We start from the raw sequence: 20,186 nt of genomic DNA, 5'->3' as shown, positions 1-20,186 counted from the left end.
ACTGTCACTGTAACACTTCACTATCTTCACCGTATTTTGTATATATACTGTACTGTCACTGTAACACTTCACTATCATCCCCTTATTATGTATATGTATATGTACTGTCACTGTAACACTTCATTATCATCACCTTATTATGTATATGTACTGTACTGTCACTGTAACACTTCATTATCATCACCTTATTATGTATGTGTACTGTACTGTCACTGTAACACTTCACTATCATCACCTTATTATGTATATGTACTGTACTGTCACTGTAACACTTCACTATTATCACCTTATTATGTATATGTACTATACTGTCACTGCAGCACTTCAATATTATCACCTTATTATGTATATGTACTATACTGTCACTGCAGCACTTCAATATTATCACCTTATTATGTATATGTAGTGTATTGTCACTGTAATGCTACACTATCATCACCTTATTATGTATATGTACTGTACTGTCACTGCAACACTTCAATATTATCACCTTATTATGTATATGTACTGTATTGTCACTGTAATGCTACACTATCATCACCTTATTATGTATATGTACTGTATTGTCACTATAACACTTCACTATCATCACCTTATTATATATATGTACTGTACTGTCACTATAACACTTCACTATCATCACCTTATTATGTATATGTACTGTATTGTCACTACAACACTTCACTATCATCACCTTATTATGTATATGTACTGTACTGTCTCTGTAACACTTCACTATCATCACCTTATTATGTATATGTACTGTACTGTCACTGTAACACTTCACTATCATCACCTTATTATGTATATGTATTGTATTGTCACTATAACACTTCACTATCATCACCTTATTATGTATATGTACTGTCACTGTAACACTTCACTATCATCACCTTATTATGTATATGTACTGTACTGTCACTGTAACACTTCACTATCATCACCTTATTATGTATATGTACTGTACTGTCATTGCAACACTTCAGTATTATCACCTTATTATGTATATGTACTGTACTGTCACTGCAACACTTCATTATCATCACCTTATTATGTATATGTACTGTACTGTCTCTGTAACACTTCATTATCATCACCTTATTATGTATATGTACTGTACTGCCACTGTAACACTTCATTATCATCACCGTATTATGTATATGTACTGTACTGTCACTGTAACACTTCACTATCATCACCTTATTATGTATATGTACTGTACTGTAACTGTAACACTTCACTATCATCACCTTATTATGTATATGTACTGTACTGTAACTGTAACACTTCACTATCATCACCTTATTATGTATATGTACTGTACTGTCACTGTAACACTTCACTATCATCACCTTATTATGTATATGTACTGTACTGTCACTGTAACACTTCACTGTCATCACCTTATTATGTATATGTACTTTACTGTCTCTGTAACACTTCACCGTCATCACCTTATTATATTTATTTAGTATGTACAGTACATATACATAATAAGGTGACAGTGAATGTTGAAGTGACAGTACAGTACACATACATAATGTATACATAGTAAATAAAACATAATAACACTTCACCAGTGGGTTTTTGGAAAAGCTGAGTTTTTTCTTGGCTCAAGCTGGCATTGTCTGAACTCACTTCCCTATTGACTACTTCGAAGGGTTTTAGCAGAAAGCACAACACGGAAAGTATTTCCACTGAGCTTGAGTAAGCTACATTCCCCCTCCTCTTCCTATGACACAGTTCATTGGGAATCGGTATGAAATACCGCCGTTCGATTCCCGGCAGCACCTGGCCGACCAAAGCAGAGTTCCCGGCAGCTGAAGCCCGACAGCGCTGGAAATCCAGAACGTCGATAGGTAAGTATTGACTAACCTAACCCCCTAACCCTAACCCTCCTTAGGGGTGCCTAACCCTAACCTCCCCCCCCAAGTGCCTAACCCTAATCCCCCCTCTAAGTGCCTAACCCTAACTCCCCCTTCAACGCTGCCTAGACCTATGTCCCCCGGGGGGGTGCCTAACCCTAAGTCCCCCCTGGGGGTGCTTAACCCTAACCCTCCCTCCCCATAGCCTAACCCTCCCGGGAGGGTGCCTAACCCTCCCGGGAGGGTGCCTAACCCAAAGTCCCCCCCGGGGGCCCTAAACCTAACTCTCCCCCCTGCGGCTGTCCACTTGAGGCGCCCGGCATCCCTTCGATCTGGATATCTGGATTCCGGGCTCCTGTCTCCCGGTGTTGGGGAAATGTCAGGCATCTACATCTATACACCTGGCATTTCACCCTCGCCAGGATATGACAGTCGGGAAGCCGGCTGCCGATATTAAGGCAGCCGGCTTCCCGATTGTATACTGTTCTTTGTGTAGCTCTGGATGGCTTTTTGCTGTTCCTCCATCCGCTGAAGCATATAATGGGTGATGTTCCACCTTGTAACTACCTCTTGCTTCAGCTGGCGACAGGGCAAATTCAACATTTCTTGCAGGTGCTGCAAAATTCTACATGCACCTGCTGAATGGCGAAAATGTCCAGAAATTTTGCTGTCCACAGAGAGCATCTCCTGCACGGCCCGGTCATTTTGTAAAAAAATTTGCACCACCAAGTTTATTGTGTGAGCAAAACATGGGATGTGTTGGAATTCACCCAGCTGTAATGCTCTCACAATATTGGTGGCGTTGTCAGAAATCACAAATCCAGAGAAGAGTCCAAGTGAGGTAAGCCATTTAGCAGTGATATGCCTGAGTTTATCTAAGAGGTTGTCAGTGGTATGCCTCTTAGTGAAACCGGTGAGACACAGAGTAGCCTGCCTCTGAATGAGCGGCTGTTTCTTTGATGCTGCTGCTGTTGGTGCTGCTGAATGCAAACACCCATTCAGTGGGCTGTTACAGTCAAGTAATCTTGTGTTTGTCCTGTTCCATGTGTCCACATATATGTGTTTAAGTGGACAGTTAGTACAATGGCATTTTAGAGGACACTAATTAAGTTTTTTTTAACGTCCCTGTGAAGGTTGGGAATTGCTTTTCTAGTGTAGTGGAACCCAGATGGGATTTGGTAGCTGGCACAGAGGACTTCAATTAACTGTCTAAAACCCACTGCACTAATGGCGAATATTGGATGCATATCTAATACCAGCATAGATGTTATGGCATCAGTGATCTGCTGTTGACTGGATGACTGCTGTCATATTTGCTCCCCCTTGCAAAGGATTGTTTAGCAGTCAATTGTTTTTTTGAACTACAACTAGTAGTCTTCCTGGTCCCCTTGTGAAGATTCACTCCCAGCAGCAGCAGCAGGTGTAGTGCTCAAGGATTCTTCTGAGTAATACAGGATAGGGGAGGACTGAGTTAGCCCTATCAAATTGGATGCAGGACTGCATCCAATCATAATTGAGTATATTGTTGATGAAGGTGTTGGTGGTGAAGATGGCAGGTGCTTGGATCTAGCAAAGAGAAGGGAGTTGGCTGACACAGGACTGCTTGTTGGTATTTGTTAGCCAAAGTTTCTGAATTTTGCAAACACTTGTTTGGATGGCTTCTGAGGAAGCTGCTCACATGATAGTAGGCGGGGAAAAGCGTAATGGATACCAGCTCCAAACCACAAGTATTGTGAGCCAGGACACTGTCCTATATCATGGAAGTCTGTTTGTACCTGTCAGGAGACCCTCTGGTTATAGCTGTACACTGGGGACACTGCCAGAATCTGGGAGGATAAGGATTTGCAATTACTTACAGACACACGGAGGACTGGATCAATGGATCCTAAAAGAGCTCATTTATGATCCACATGCTGAGGACGGAGAACTAAAGGGCAGTAAGTTGCTGGGATACCAATTAATGGCAATTGAATGTAATAGAGTGGAACTTTATCATTGTCTATTTCTATGTACATTCCAGTTAAAAGACTGAATTACTGGGAGATAAGTGCTGATAGATAAATGTGGAAATCCCTTTATATATGGATGTTTATTAACATCTAAATACAAGACTGTGGATTCTTTTTCTGCTACTGTTTGCTACAAATTTGCAAAATAACATTTAACTGCAACACTGTTGATTTTTTTCTACTGTTTCTTGTTACAACCTAATTAAGAACTGACCAGCTGGAGTAACACTGTTTGTGGCATACGGGAAAAGTCATTTCTTCATATGGATACATAATTGCATAGTTTTAATACTAAATACATTTCTGTCAGTATTACAACTTGATGAGAAAGTATACTAAGTAGAGAATAAACTGCCTATTTTCTAAGTGATAGTCAGCAATATAGTTACTGTATATATATTATACTGTTCTAAAAAATACCAGTGCCATATATAGGATTGAACCTGTTTCATGAGTGATATCAGGTTTATAATAGTGTTGTTAAACTTTTCTATGAACAGAGATTACTTAAATGATATATTGAGGCTAAGTGTTATACTGAAAATATAAAATGTGTATTATTTATGTAACCATATAAAGTTTGTAATTTTAAGTGGATTATATGATCTGATTTGTGCCATCCGGAAATTATATTTTAATAGCTGCAATCTAAAAATTGTGTTTTAAATAAATTTGTTTGGACAATCAGCGCCTCTATTTTCTACATTTATTTTGTATATTCATTGATTTTAGATGCCCTGACTTAAGCCCTGTAAGCCCTTAGGCATCATCTTTAGTAGATAATAAAGACAGACTAGTATTGTCATGGCTGGTGGCACTGACAGCAGCTCTAGTACTAGTATGTTTGTCCTGCTCTCCTTTCAACTGAACATTCTCTATATCAGCAAACACAAAGTGGGGTACAGCACACACATATTACACCACGGTTCCACTTACAGTGTCACAATACATTTTGAATATTATACTGCGTTTCCACTTACAGTGTCACAATATTTTTTTTATGAATGTTGCACTGCATTTCCACTTACAGTGGCACAATACATGTTGAATATTATACTGCATTTCCACTTAGAGTGTCACAATATTTTTTTTATGAATATTATTGTTTCCACTTACAGTGTCACAATATTTTTTTTCATGAATATTACACTGCATTTCCACTTACAGTGACACAATATTTTTATGGATATTACACTGCAGTTCCACTTACAGTATCAAAATATGTGTATGAATATTACACTGCACAACCTCTTACAGTGTCACAATACATTTTGAATATTACACTGCTGTTCCTCTTATGGTATCACAATACGTGTATGAATATTACACTGCATTTCCACTTACAGTGACACAATATTTATTATGAATATTACACTGCAATTCCACTTACAGTGTTAAAATATTTTTATGAATACTACACTGCATTTCCATTTACAGTGTCACAATATTTTTATGGATATTACGCTGCAGTTCCACTTACAGTATCAAAATATGTGTATGAATATTACACTGCACTACCACTTACAGTGTCACAATACATTTTGAATATTACACTGCTGTTCCTCTTATGGTATCACAATACGTGTATGAATATTACACTGCATTTCCACTTACAGTGTTAAAATATTTTTATGAATACTACACTGCATTTCCATTTACAGTGTCACAATATTTTTATGAATATTACACTGCAGTTCCACTTACAGCATCAAAATTTGCGTATGAATATTACACTGCACTACCACTTACAGTGACACAATACATTTTGAATATTACACTGCTGTTCCACTTATGGTGTCACAATATATGTATGATTATTACACTGCATTTCCATTTACAGTGTCACAATACATGTATGAATATTACACTGCGGTTCCACTTACAGTGTCACAATATGTGTATGAATATTACACTGTGCTACCATTTACAGTGTCACAATACATGTATGAATATTACACTGCATTTCCACTTACAGTGTCACAATATTTTTATGAATATTACACTGTGGTTCCACTTGCAGTGTCACAATACATGTATGAATATTACACTGCGGTTCCACTTACAGTGTCACAATACGTGTATGAATATTACACTGTGCTACCATTTACAGTATCACAATACATGTATGAATATTACACTGCATTTCCACTTAGTGTCACAATATTTTTTATGAATATTACGCTGCATTTCCACTTAGTGTCACAATATTTTTTATGAATATTACACTGTGTTTCCACTTACAGTGTCACAATATTTTTATGAATATTACACTGTGGTTCCACTTGCAGTGTCACAATACATGTATGAATATTACACTGCAGTTCCACTTACAGCGTCAAAATATGTGTATGAATATTACACTTCACTGCCACTTACAGTGTCACAATACATTTTGAATATTACACTGCTGTTCCTCTTACGGTGTCACAATACATGTATGATTATTACACTGCATTTCCATTTACAGTGTTAAAATATTTTTATGAACACTACACTGCATTTCCATTTACAGCATCACAATATTTTTATGAATATTACACTGCAGTTCCACTTACAGCATCAAAATATGTGTATGAATATTATACTTTGCCACCAATTACAGTGTCACAATACATTTTGAATATTACACTGCTGTACCTCTTACGGTGTCACAATATGTGTATAATTATTACACTGCATTTCCATTTACAGTGTCACAATAGATGTATGAATATTACACTGCGGTTCCACTTACAGTGTCATCACAATATGTGTATGAATATTATACTGCACTACCATTTACAGTGTCACAATAGATGTATGAACATTACGCTGCATTTAGACTTATAGTGTCACAATATTTTTATGAATATTACACTGCGGTTCCAATTACAGTGTCACAATATGTGTATGAATATTATGCTGCGGTTCCACCTACAGTGTCAAAATATGTGTATAATTATTACACTGCAATTCCACTTACAGTGTCACGATACGTGTATGAATAGTAAACTGCGTTTCTACTTACAGTGTCATGATACTTGTTGAACATTACACTCCAGTTCCACTTACAGTGTCACAATATTTTTTTTATGAATTTTATACTGCGTTTTCACTTCCAGTGACACAAAGTATTATTTATTTTCAAAATCTGTGTTTATTAAAGTCAGAGAAAACAATAGTACATACGATCAGATGGCCAGATATGGCCTAAACGTGAGACATTTATAAAAAAAAAAGAAATAGATCGCATACATTTTTCAAATAACATTTAAGTTATAATACATTCGTGGAATTATAAACAGTCCCAAAATGATTGCAGTTATTGGTTGGTGAACCGCACTCAATGATGTTTCTGTAGGATAGGGAGAGGTGGGGGGGAGGGTGGTAGAGGAGGAGGTGGGGGGAGGGGCGGGTGGGGGAGTGGAGGAGGATGGGGTAGTGATTATGTGGGTAACTGGGGGTGGGTGGCGGGAAGGGGGCATATGGGTATATATGTGTATCTGAAGTATTGGGGGGTTGTGGATGGTGGGGAGGGTGATAGTGCTACACCCTAGGTAGGAGTACCTGTTCCTACCTGAGAGATGAACTGGAAAGAGGTTTGGTAAGGTGCGCTCTCTAATAGTGAGGGAATGTGGGGCTGTGATTTGTGTACAGTGTAGTGTTGAAAAAAAAGAGACTGAAGCTGTGGTGTTGGGTCAATTGGTTAATTAGTAAGCACAATGCTGCTATGACAGCCCCCTAAAATGGTCTACCTACCTTCCCCCCCGTGCTAGTCACCCCAACCACCCCTGGGTCGATTGTAATAGCAGATAATTGTGCCTTTCTCTGACTGGGCCCTGTTTCTGTTAAATTCCAGCCTGCCCTTCACTTCATGCTGGTGATAAAGTTTTGTGTTCCGGTTTGTGACTGTGTTTCCTATATGCCAGTAGAGTTCCAGTGTTCCAGCCTATCCATTGTTCCAGTCGTGATACCTTGGCCACTGTGTTCCATCCAGGTGGCACGATCCACATCCCTCCTGCTGTGTGCTGCTCGAGTCATCCAGGCAGCACAGCGTGCATCTCTGCACTCAGCCGCGTGTGCCATTCTAGTGGTACAGAGTGCACCCCCGGGTGCATGTTAGCATCTGGTGGCTTGGGTCAACTCAGCGACATTGGCCGCACTCCAGCATCCTCAGAACGTTATTCAGTATACCAACGCCAGTGTCAACGTGGTGACATTGGCCACAGTTTAGCTTCCCAAGGACACAATCCAGTATTGTTACACCAGTGTCAACCCGGCGACATTGGCCGCACTCCAGTGTCCTTGTTGCGCAATTCAGCTTTCCTGCTCCAGTGTCAACCTGGTGACACATCACCTCTTTGAATTCATCCCATCAGAGGCTTACCAGCCCTCAAGGCTGCTTCCACAGCCCAAAGGCTGTATCTCACCTCCAGCCCCCAGGCTGCGTCTAGCCAAGGCCTACCAGCCCTCAAGGCTGCCTCATCTTCATGGCCTTTAGGCCCATCCCACCAAGACATCGTCCAGCTCCCAAAGCTGAAGCACGGCCGATTCCTGCCAAGAATTACCTGCCCTCAAGGTGATAATCAGTTTACACCCTCAGAGTCATCCTCGTGGCATAACATTGATAATATGGAAAATAGTGGGTAGAAAAAGCACAAATATAAACCAAAATAAGAGAAAAGCAAAAGTTTAAAGGAAACCTCAGAAAAGAAAACAAAAGAGAAAGAGAGTGTAGAAAAGGAAAAATAAAATAAAAAAAATATATATGAGTCGCTTGTGTCCGCTAAGAGGTTCTAGAGGAGGAGGGGAGGGGCAGTATATTCTGAAGTCTCTTTAACGCTTAACCAAGGGTCCCAGGTGGTATTAAAGTCAGAAGAGGGCAATTTTGAAGAGGATGTTAGGTCCTCCATAAGCAGATAGTGATCTATTCCCTGGAACCACCGATAGATAAGGGGGTGAACCTGAGGATCTCCAAAAGCACGGTATGGTCACTCTCACAGCATTCATCAAGTGCCGAAGTAGGGACCTTTTAAACTGTGATATGGTTATATCCATAAAATTAAGAAGCCGAAATTCAGGGGAGTTTGGAAATGGGAGACCAGTGATAGTTATTAATATCCTCTGCACTGTTGTTTTCTAAACGTTGATCAACTCTGAACATTGCCACCAGGTGTGGAGCCAACATACGGCTGATACATTTGGAAACATCTGATGAATGTGCACCGGGCACCACTACCACCTAGAGAGGATCTTATATCAGTTCTTCCTGCCAGGCATGTACATAAGAAGACAAACCTTCAGATGGGGTTTCAAGACACATCTGATATAGTAAAGAGACATGATGTCTAGGTGGGGCTTCAGCCAGGCAGAGAGATTCAAATTTGGGGCTATCAGTATTGAATGAGAGAATATAATGTCAGAGCTGGAGATAAGCCCAGAACGAACGTGATGGGAGTTGAAGTGTCTGCTGGAGATCGGTAAAGGACCGTAACCACTCACAGTAATTAAGTGAACAATACTGGTGACACCTGCCATGGACTAAGTAGATAAGGAGAAGGCGGAAAGTAGTGGAGAAAAATCAGGGTTATCTAGAAAAGGTATAGACAATGACATCCAGGGCTAAATAAAGGGGTATTCCGATACATCTGCCAGCAATTAAGGGTGGGATCTAATGTGGGAAGTGAGAGGCAGGGGCATTTTGCAATTAAGGGGAGAACACGCGATGGGATATTTGTTGTGTGGCTCATGATACTTGGCCATTGTTTAAAGGCAGGCAGTCTAGACATCTTGACAATCCTGTCTAAGTGTACAGAGTAGTATTAACTAAGGAAATGAGGGAGTTGAAGTCCTCCTCTGGCACGACTTTGAGTTAAATGGCCTGTGAAAGTCGGGGTTTACCAGATGCCCAGACAAATCGTCCGACTAAACTTTGAAGTGATCTAAAAAAGGAGGTCATTATCACAATTGGTAACACTTGTAGGAGGTAGATAACTTTGGGTAGAATATTAATTTTTACAGTGTTGATCCTCCCTAACCAGGAATAATTCAACGAAAACCATTTATCAAAATCAGCCTTGAATATTTTAAGAAGTGGGAGGAAGTTGAGTTGGAATAGATCATAATTAGTTGGAGATAATAGGACCTCTAGATATCTGAGCTGGGAAGGATGCCAAAGAAACTGGAAGGAATCCTTAAGGCCCGCCACTACACTAGCCGGAGTTTAGACATTATATGCAACCAATTTAGTATACTTGATCTTGAAATTAGACAAGAAACTGAGCCTTTGAAACTCCTGCATAAGTGCTGGAAGATATGTCACTGGTTAAGAAATGGTAGCGAGGAGATCATCGGCAAACAATGCAAGTTTATATTCATAATCACCAACCTATATACCCTTATTAACTTTGTAGCCCAGATTGCTCTTGCCAATGCCTCCATGCACAGCACAAAAATAAGGGGGGAGAGTGGGCACCCCTGGCGTGTGCCATTTCTAAACATGAAGGGATTTGAAAGAGCTCTGTTAACCCTCACCCTGGCAGAGGGGAAGCAATGAAGAGCAAGTATTCAATGAAGGCTGTAAGGGCTCAATCCCATGCATTTTAGAAGCCCTTCCATAAACTGCCAGTCAATCCTATCAAAGGCCTTCTCTGCATCTGTGGACAAAAGGATCACCTGTCTTCCACCACCTCTAGCATGATGAATGAGATATATGATTGTAGAAGTGTTATCCTTGGCTTCTCTTCCCTTAACAAAATCCACCTGATCTCCATGAACTAAGCAAGGGAGCATAGAACCCAACTGACTGGCAAGCATTTTGGCAAATAACTTTATTTCATTGTTCAGTAAGGAAATGGGATTATAATTGGAACATTGGGTGGGATTTTTTCCCTCTTAGGGGATTATCGTGATTTGGGCTTCGAGAGTCTAAGGGTAAAACACTGTAGTGTCCGAAACTGCATTGCAACTCTTCAAGAAGAGGGGCATGAGAAAAGAGTGAAATGTCTTATAATAACTTACTGGGAATCCATCAGGGCCCGGACTCTTCCCAATCAGCATAGCTGATAGGGCATTATCAAGCTCCTCCAGAGTAAACGGTTGCTCAAGTTAGGACACATCTTCCTCTGTAAACTTTGGGAAATTAACAGAGGAGAAATAGTCCCTAATCAGCTCTTGAAATACAGAAGAGGCAGTGGGAGAGTGACCTCCCTTAAATTACATCATTTCAAATAGTAGCTTTGGAAGGCTGCAGCAATTTGAGGAAATTTGTGGGCATTATGGCCCTCAGAGTCCCAAATTCAGTGAACATATGATTGCAATTGCTGAGCCCTCAAAGCTCTGGCAAGCATGGAGCCAGGTTTGTTGCCCCAAAGGTGACATTTTTGTCAACACTTCCTCATTTCTAGTTTAGTCCCATCCTGCAGAAGCTTATTAAGGGCCAGTCTAGCATCTGTGAGATCATGGAGGACGTCCACATCTAAGGAGAATTTATGTGCTGTTTCTAGAGTTTTAATGTCGGTCAAGAGTTGCTGCCATTGAGCCAATCTCTCTTTTTTTAGTTGGGATCCTAATTGTATACATTTTCCTCTAACCACGCATTTATGTGCCTCCCAAATCGCTATAGCAGAAGCATCCGGGGTCTCATTAAAAGAAATATAATCAGAAATAGCTGTTTGAAAATCAAGTTTAGCACTAGGATCATGTAGTAGGAGTTAATTAAGTCTCCACATCCACGTTTTGGGGGGCATATTAGGAAGACAGGACATGGTCAGACCAAGTAATATGGCCTACAGTATATGGTTAATAGTGCAAATGTTTGTGATGTACAAAGAAATAATCTATATGCGAATACATAGATGACCTCATTCAAACCCGGTCGCAAGCACTGCACGCTCGCAACCAGGTCGATATTTTGGTCCTGCGCACGCGCAGCGGTCGCACTGCGTATGTGCAAGCCCCAGAGCGAGAGAGAAACTCTCGCTCTGGAGCTCACTACAAAAGGGTCGGCTGTTGATGTTGATCGACAGCTCAGACCATTTTGTAGGCGGGGTGGGGGTGGAGGTGTTTCTGATGGAACACTCGCCGTTTTGTGGGCAGCCGCACTGACATCAGCAGTGATGTCAGTGGGGAGCATCCTGCTCGATCAGAGCAGGAAGCTCCCTGGGGCTTGCGGTTGCTGAGACCCAACCTTAGGGTCTCGTCGCAAGCCCCGATGGTCGCGATGGTCTTGATTATTGTGACCATCACCCTGGTCAGTCACTAAGCTGTGGGTGGTAACCCACAGCTTAGCTAGCGACCAGGAGGCCACACTAAAAAAAAGAAGCGGCCGCCCTTATTCAGAGAGAGCATTCGCTTCTTGCGACCACCTCTGAATGGAATGAGGGCCAGAGTGAGGAGCTGAATGAAAGGTATAGGCCCTCATTCAAAATGCGAGCGCTCATTCTGAATGTGGATGGCCGCTTGTATTTTGAAGTGCGGCCCCTGTTGTAGTAAGCGTGCGCAGGGCCTAAACATTGACCCGCTTGTGAGCGCTCAGCGCTTGCGAGCGGGTCTGAATGAGGTCCATAGTCCTTAACGGTGGGATGTTGAATCCCCATAAATCCATCAATTGGTGATCATGGAGAAGCTGGCTGACCCTACGATGATCCCTCAATGGGAGATGGTGGGAATTAGGGGAGCAATCCATACCCGGTTCAGGAGACCAATTAAAATCTCCACCCAGCACTAAACATCCCTCTCTAAGTGGCTCCAGAGACTGTAAATCCTTACTAAAAAACTGCCTTTGATTCTTATTGGGGGATAGATATTAACAAAAGTATACAATTGGTTATAAAGTTTACATCTCAAAACCTGGCATCGACCGTCCACCAGAACATGATGACAGATATCCGAAAGAATGATGAGAGATATCTGAAACAGGAAGCCGCCAAGATAGGATTATCGCTACCCCTAAAAATGTACTCAAATAATTATTGCTACAGAATATTTGAGGGTAGTAAACACTCGGAAGTTTAGGGGATGCTAGATATTTAAAATGCATCTCCTGTACAAATCCCACATCCATTCTTTCCACGCGTAACTCTCTGAGTAAAGTAAATTGTTTTTCAGGGATATTTAAGCCCTTTACATTGTAAGAGCATAATTTAAGATCTACCGGAGTCATGGAGGTTGTGGAAATACGGTTTGCAATAAGTAAGGAGAGACTTAAAGTGAAATAGCAGAGTAGGGCTGCCCTGAAATAGGGAAACACAAGAACCCAAATACAAGTAGAAAATAAAGAAGCAAAAAATAAAAGAGAAAGAAAAAAAATAATAAAAATAGGGTGAGAAGTAATAACCAAAAGAAAAAGAAACAGGCAAACACACAACATTAATGGAACACATTGAAAAACATATCAAAGTAGTGTGTTCGCTGTTGGAGCACATGGGTAATAAGCCCATGGTCCAAGGAAAAAATGCGGATCAACCCAACTGGAGTAAGGCAGTCATGGCCACCTCTCCGGGGAGTTAAACATAGAGTACATAAAGAGCAAACATTAAGTATGAGATAAAAATGAGATGAGAGCAAAAACAGGCAATCATAAATATCACAAGTTATACTAGAACCACCATAAATGAGAAAAATTACTCAAAGTAAAATAGAAGAAATAAAGACAAAAATCAAAAGTGTAGTACAGAACTTTTCCAGGTCCTCAGGTGCTTGGAGGGTAACCTGGCGACCATCCATATGAAGCTTGGACACTCAATGGGAACCCCCATGGAAAATTAATGCTTTTCTGTGTAAGAGCGTCAGTGAGTGGTTTAAGCAGGCATATTTGTTCAAGAGTGTTCCAGGAAAGATCAGGAAAGAATTGTATTATAGAGCCATTAAACTCAATGCCGTCTAATTTACAGGCTTTACCAAGAATTTCCTCCTTTACATGGTAGTAGTGTAAATGACAAATTATGTCTCTAGGTGCTCAGACTGAAGACCCTTCGGATATAACGCTCTATGTTCTCGGTCAAAGAGTGGGTGTATTGCCTTTAGCAGCACCAACAGCAGCAGCATCTAAGAAACAGCATCTCATTCAAAGGCAGGCTACTCTGTGTATCACCGTTGACAACCTCTTGACAACCTCTTAGAAAAACTCAGGGAAGTCATTGCAAAATGGCTTACCCCGCTTGGACTCTCCTTGGGATTTGTGATTTCTGACAATACCAACAATATTGTGAGAGCATTATAGCTGGGTGAATTCCAGCACATCCCATGTTTTGCTCACACAATAAAAAAAATGACAGGCCCGTGCAGGAGATGCTCTCTGTGGACAGCAAAATTTATGGACATTTTTGCCATTCAGCAGGTGCATGTAGAAAATTGTGGCACCTGCAAGAAATTTAGAATTTGCCCTGTCACCTGCTGAAGCAAGATGTAGTTAAGAGGTGGAACTCCACCCTTTATATGCTTCAGCAGATGGAGGAACAGCAAAAAGCTATCCAAAGCTACACAATGAACTATGACATAGGAAGAGGAGGGGGAATGTATCTTACTCAAGCTCAGTGGAAAATACTTTCCATGTTGTGCAAATTGCTCAAACCCTTCAAAGTAGTCACCTGTGAAGTGAGTTCAGACAATGTCAGCTTGAGTCAGGTAATTCCCCTAATTAGACTGTTGGAAAATCAACTTGAGAAAATGGAGGAGAAGCTTAAATGAAGCAATTCTGCTAAGCATGTCAATCTTGTAGATCAAGGCCCTCATTCAGAGCCGTACGCTCTGAGCAGAGCGCACGCTCTGAATGAGGGCCGCCCTCCATAATTATGGAGCGTCCTCCTGGACGCTCGTATAGCTGTGGGTCACCACCCACAGCCTATACGAGCGTGCAGTTTGATGGCCGCGATGGTCTTGACCATCGCGACCATCGCCACTGCGAGCCGGAGCCTGCGGTTGAGGTTTTCAACCGCAAGGCCCAGAGTGATTTTGGCTCTATCAGAGCCAAAATCACTCCCACTGACATCACTAGTGATGTCAGTGGGCCGGCTTCTGACGGTAGGCGTTCCCTTGGGAACGCCCCCATCAGGGAGGCACGCCCCCGGCATGCCCATCAAAGGGGGCGTGCTGTCAATCAACATCGACAGCACGCCCGCTTTGATCAGACACAACGAGCGAAGGAAAGTCCTTCGCTCATCGCGTCTGGCGCATGCGCACGACGGAGCTCCCGCCGTCGTGCGCATGCGCAGTGCACAACATCGACCCACTTGCGAGCGGACAGCCGCTTGCGAGTGGGTCTAAATCAGGCCCCAAGTCCTTTATTCACTGCTCCAGGATCCAAGGGTTGTCAGGTTCTTACAATCAGATCAATACATATTGGTGATCGTGTGGGATTCTAGGTTTAAGTCATACACCATGTCTTTCTTCCCAGTGGACACAGATCTGAAGAGAAGCAAAGAGCTGTTGGTAAGGAAATTGTCAGCTCAAGCGGCACAGGATGCATCTGGTTATGCAGATTAGTCAACACAACCAAGTTTTGACATCTGGTCAGGTCTAAAAGAATTACCTACAATTAATGAGACCTCTACCGTGACTCCATCTGATATGGTCACCATTCAAAGAATGGTTGTGGACTAGTTTAATGATAGCATCCAACTAGGCATTTCATACAGTCCATTTCACTACTGGCAGGAAAAAAAAGGCAATGTGGAGGCCCTTGCACAAACTGGCTTTGCTTTACTTGAGCTGCCCACCCTCCAGTGTGTACTCAGAAAGAGTTTTCAGCACAGCCAGAAACCTTGTCAGTGATCATCGTAGGAGGCTACTTCCTGAAATTTTGGAAATGATGCTGTTCATCAAAATGAACTACAGCTACATCCAAAAATTATAGAGGCACCTGAGGCTGTAATGGTGGATTCCAGCTGGGATTAATTGATATTGTGTAAAGATGATGTACACACTGATGAGGGTGAGGAATCGGATGTGGCAGTCCCTATAGCTGAAGTGATTGGTTTGTTAAACTGTGCATGTCCTGTTTACTATATACAACATAAGGATGGGTGGAAGGGCCCAAGGACAATTCCATCTTGCACCTCTTTTCTTTGCATTATGTGCTGTTTGAGTCATTGCTGCCTGACATTTTTAATTTTATAGTTTATTAAACTGCCATCCTGTCTGCCACTGCAGTGCCACTCTGTGCCATGTTGGAAGCTGAACTGCCACATGTTAGTGCAGTCCACTGCTGTCGCTTAGCTTATTCATCCAGCAAGCTTGGTGCAACCTTTTGGCCTAAACTGGATTAAATCAATATTGTGAGCTGTGAGGTGGTCAAATTTGACTGGAAATGACTGGAAATAAATGTTATTGAGGTTAATAATACTGTAGGAACATAAGCAGGCCCAAATTATGTGATTTCAGCTGTTTTTAGAATTTTTTACAAAAAATACAGATCCAAAACCAAAACAAGCAAGGGTGGTTTTGTAAAGCCATATCCAGATCAATAACCATGAAGGAGATACAGATCAAAAACCAAAACACGGGGGTTGCCGCAGATCCCTAATTACTTCCTTTAGATAAAGGTGATAATATTTGCTTTTTTCTACTGGCAATCCCTGTATTTGGATGATAGAGGGTACTTATTCAATAACATTCATGAGGTCTATATTTAACAGAAGTGGCGGTGGTCCTGCAGTGCAGTCCAAATTTCAAATAGGGGAGCAACACCAACTGCCACTCCAAATGCTGCCAAACCACCGGCCAGAACTCAGTAGCAGTTGGTGCGACTTCCCTATTTGAATTTTGGACTGCCCTGTAGCTGCCACCTCTGGAGCCGTTACTGTCTAACAGTATAATAGGGGATAGATCTTCCCTATAGTGTTGTGGAGTAGGTATGACAGATGATCAGATTTTGCACAGATGTATATAAAGGTATAAGAAACTACACCTGACAATTTCAGTGAAAAGTGCAATATAAATGTTGTGTATGTTTGGTGTCTCTTGGTATCTACCTTAATGTAGACACCCAATTGATCCAGCATACTGTATATAGACATATTACTACAGAGCATACCTTTCAACAATTAGACCATCATTATTCTGATTACAGTTCATGCTTCAGCAACACTGAGGTTTCTCTAACTAAAGATTGTAATTAATAAATGCCCTAAAAATGAACAATCATAACCACTTTGAGTTGTAGTCATTACACATGGATCATCTAGCACACCTACCCTACAACACTATAGGGAAGATCTATCCTCTATTTACTGTCGAGGACATCGCTAAAATAAGGCCGAGTGCTGACCAATAAACAGTGAGACTCTCACGTCCAGCCTGATTGAAATCAGCAACTCAAATGTTGCTACCCTCCAACGTAATGCTAATTGTAATGGAACTGTTGGGACATGAATGCTGGAATGTGTAGCTCCACAGAAGCATGCAATAATTGCCACCTGTTAAAATTGTGGCAGGCATGCTGGCATTTGTAGTTCCACAGATGCATACATTAATTGCTATGGCTGTAACTGCTGTGACCACTAATGTCCTTCCTACTGAAGCTGAATAAATGACATGAACAGTAGCGTTAATCTTCTACTTAGCGAATATATAAATGGTAGAAAAAATGGGGGGGATTAACCCCCTATTGTTCCTCAGCACACTGAATTGCACCTGCAACAATACATGAAGACCATATAGTGATAGAAATTCAGAGATATTAGTTGCATGCACTTGCAAATCCATAGGAAGCTGCTAGGCCACGTCACGGCTTCTCTGTCACTAGCAGTCCCTAACACTAAGGGGTTCACATCCAGGGCGCAGGGCACCCCAAAAACCGTCCAGCCCAGGACCCCCCCAGGGCATCACATAAAAAAAGGAAGAAGGGAGACAGTGAAGTGTAAAGTGTAGATGTGTAAGACTAATTAATAAGTGTTGAAAAAGGGTTAAAATATGTGTGAAAAACTTACATGAATAAAAAACAAACAGAAACGGTTATATGAAAAGTGACTATGGCCCTCATTCAGAGCCGTACGCTCTGAGCAGAGCGCACGCTCTGAATGAGGGCCGGGCTCCATTTTCATGGAGCGTCCTCCTGGACGCTCGTATAGCTGTGGGTCACCACCCACAGGCTATACGAGCGTGCATTGTGATGGTCGCGATGGTCGAGACCATCGCGACCATCGAATTTGCGAGCCGGAGCCTGCGGTTGAGGTTTTCAACCGCAAGCTCCGGAGTGATTTTGGCTCTATCAGAGCCAAAATCACTCCCACTGACATCACTAGTGATGTCAGTGGGCCGGCTTCTGACGGGAGGCGTTCCCGTGGGAATGCCCCCGTCAGGGAGGCATGCCCCCGGCACGCCCACCAAAGGGGGCGTGCTGTCAATCAACATTGACAGCACGCCCCCTTTGATCGGACACAACGAGCGAAGGACTTTCCTTCGCTCGTCGCGTCTGGCGCATGCGCACGACGGAGCTCCCTCCGTCGTGCGCATGCTCAGTCCATAACATCGACCCACTTGCGAGCGGACAGCCGCTTGCGAGTGGGTCTGAATCAGGCCCTATGTGTATTAAGTGGTGATGCCCTGAAGAGGCCCAACCAGCCCCGTGGGCCCTACATCCAAACGCTCACCCCAAAGGCACATATATATTTTATCAATTGTAAGACCTCATGATAAAGGCACAAAAATAAATGCATCCAAATTGAGAGCAAGCTTACCTGGGAGTCACCCCTGGGAACTCCAACTAGCACTACTAGAACCAGCATGCCCTACTAATAGCGGCTCATTCATGCATCTCATAACAACAAACAGAAAATGGCAGCTGCTCAAATCAATCTAGCAGTACTCTTCAGGTGCATGACAGGGAGGGGTTATACCAAGTAGAAAAATTGGGGGGGTTAGCCCCCTATTGTTCCTCAGCACACTGAATTGCACCTGTAACAATACATAAAGACCATATAGTGATAGAAATTCAGAGATATTATTTGCAAATACATGGGAAGCTGCTAGGCCACGTCACGGCTTCTCTTTTACTAGCAGTCCCAAACACTAACGGGTTTATGTCCGGGGCACAGGGCACCCCAAAAAACATCCAACCCAGGACCTCCCATGGCATCACACAAAAATAGGAAGAAGGGTGACAGTGAAGTGTAAAGTATAGATGTGTAAGACTAATTAATAAGTGTTGAAAAAGTGTTAAAATATATGTGAAAAACTTACATGAATAAAAAACAAACAGAAAAGGTGATATGAAAAGTGACTATGAGGGGACTTTTCACTCCACATCGGAGATTTTCCTGGGATAAAGTATCGGGCGCGCACCCGCTTTATCCCCGTATTCAATATGAAACCTACGAAAACGGGAATTTGCGAAGTGGGATCTGCGTAAAAAAACAAATTTTTCCTTGAATAAATTGTAGGACCCCCCTAAAGTTGTAAAAACATGGGAGATCACTATGGGTACCCCTGTTTTAGCCTGCAAATGTCGGGGATTTAAATAGCTGCAGCAGGTGTTTTTTCCCGACATTGAAGAAGTGTTGCAGAAGAGCACTTAGGTTATTTCTTTTGTTTTTTTAAGTGGTCTCATCAAATTTGGGGTACATGAAAATGGGTACTAGCATATTTTTATGTCCCTAAAGTAAGTTTTAAAAAATTCTGCAACTATGCACCTGCAACAATACATGAAGACCATATGGTGATAGAAATGCAGAGATATTAGGGGCTGATTCAGACCCTCTTGCAAGTGCTATGCGCTCGCAAGCGAGTCGATGTTTGCCCCCTGCGCATGCGCTGCCTCTGGCGTGCGCATGCGCGAGACCCAGCCAGCGACGGCCACTCCGTTGCTACGGGTCTCGCACCAAAACGGGGTGGCTATCGATTGCGATTGACAGATCACCCCGTTTTGGAGGTGGGCAGGGGGGGTGGCTACACAAACTAAGGTGTTCCCATAGGAACGCCTGCCGTTTGTGGGAGGCACCACTGACATCACCAGTGATGTCAGTGGTGAGCTTCCTGCTCTATTTAGAGCAGGAAGCTCACTGGGGCTTCCGGGAATTTGACCCTACCACAAGGGTCTCTTCGCAAGCCCGATGGTCGCAATGGTCGCATCGGGTGTCACCCCTCGGATGGTGTCACCTGATGAGGCCTACACTCCCCACACCCTCCTAGTGACGCCAGCGTTTCCATGATCCTACAACCTGACAACATAATTTATAGTAACAGACTGATACTGATGTTATCATACTAATTGCAATGAGTCTAATACTGCTCTTGGCATGCTAATTGCAATCGCACTGTTGATATTAGCTTAACAACTGTAGTATCTGTCTGATTTCAATTAGCATGCCAAGAGCAGTATCAGGGGCCTATTCAT

General features: G+C 42.3%; 1 protein-coding gene across 1 annotated transcript in view; it reads right to left on the bottom strand.

The window, feature by feature from the left end:
- Positions 1 to 20,186, bottom strand: part of LOC148474547 (beta-1,3-galactosyltransferase 5-like) — a 207,533-nt gene that overhangs the window by 107,683 nt on the left and 79,664 nt on the right. The gene's annotated exons all lie outside the window — the stretch shown is intronic.

Source organism: Taudactylus pleione, unplaced genomic scaffold (genome assembly GCF_031769625.1).
Source record: "Taudactylus pleione unplaced genomic scaffold, aTauple2 ptg000833l, whole genome shotgun sequence".
NCBI classification, from domain to species: Eukaryota; Metazoa; Chordata; class Amphibia; order Anura; family Myobatrachidae; genus Taudactylus; species Taudactylus pleione.
This window is presented reverse-complemented; position numbering and strand designations above follow the sequence as displayed.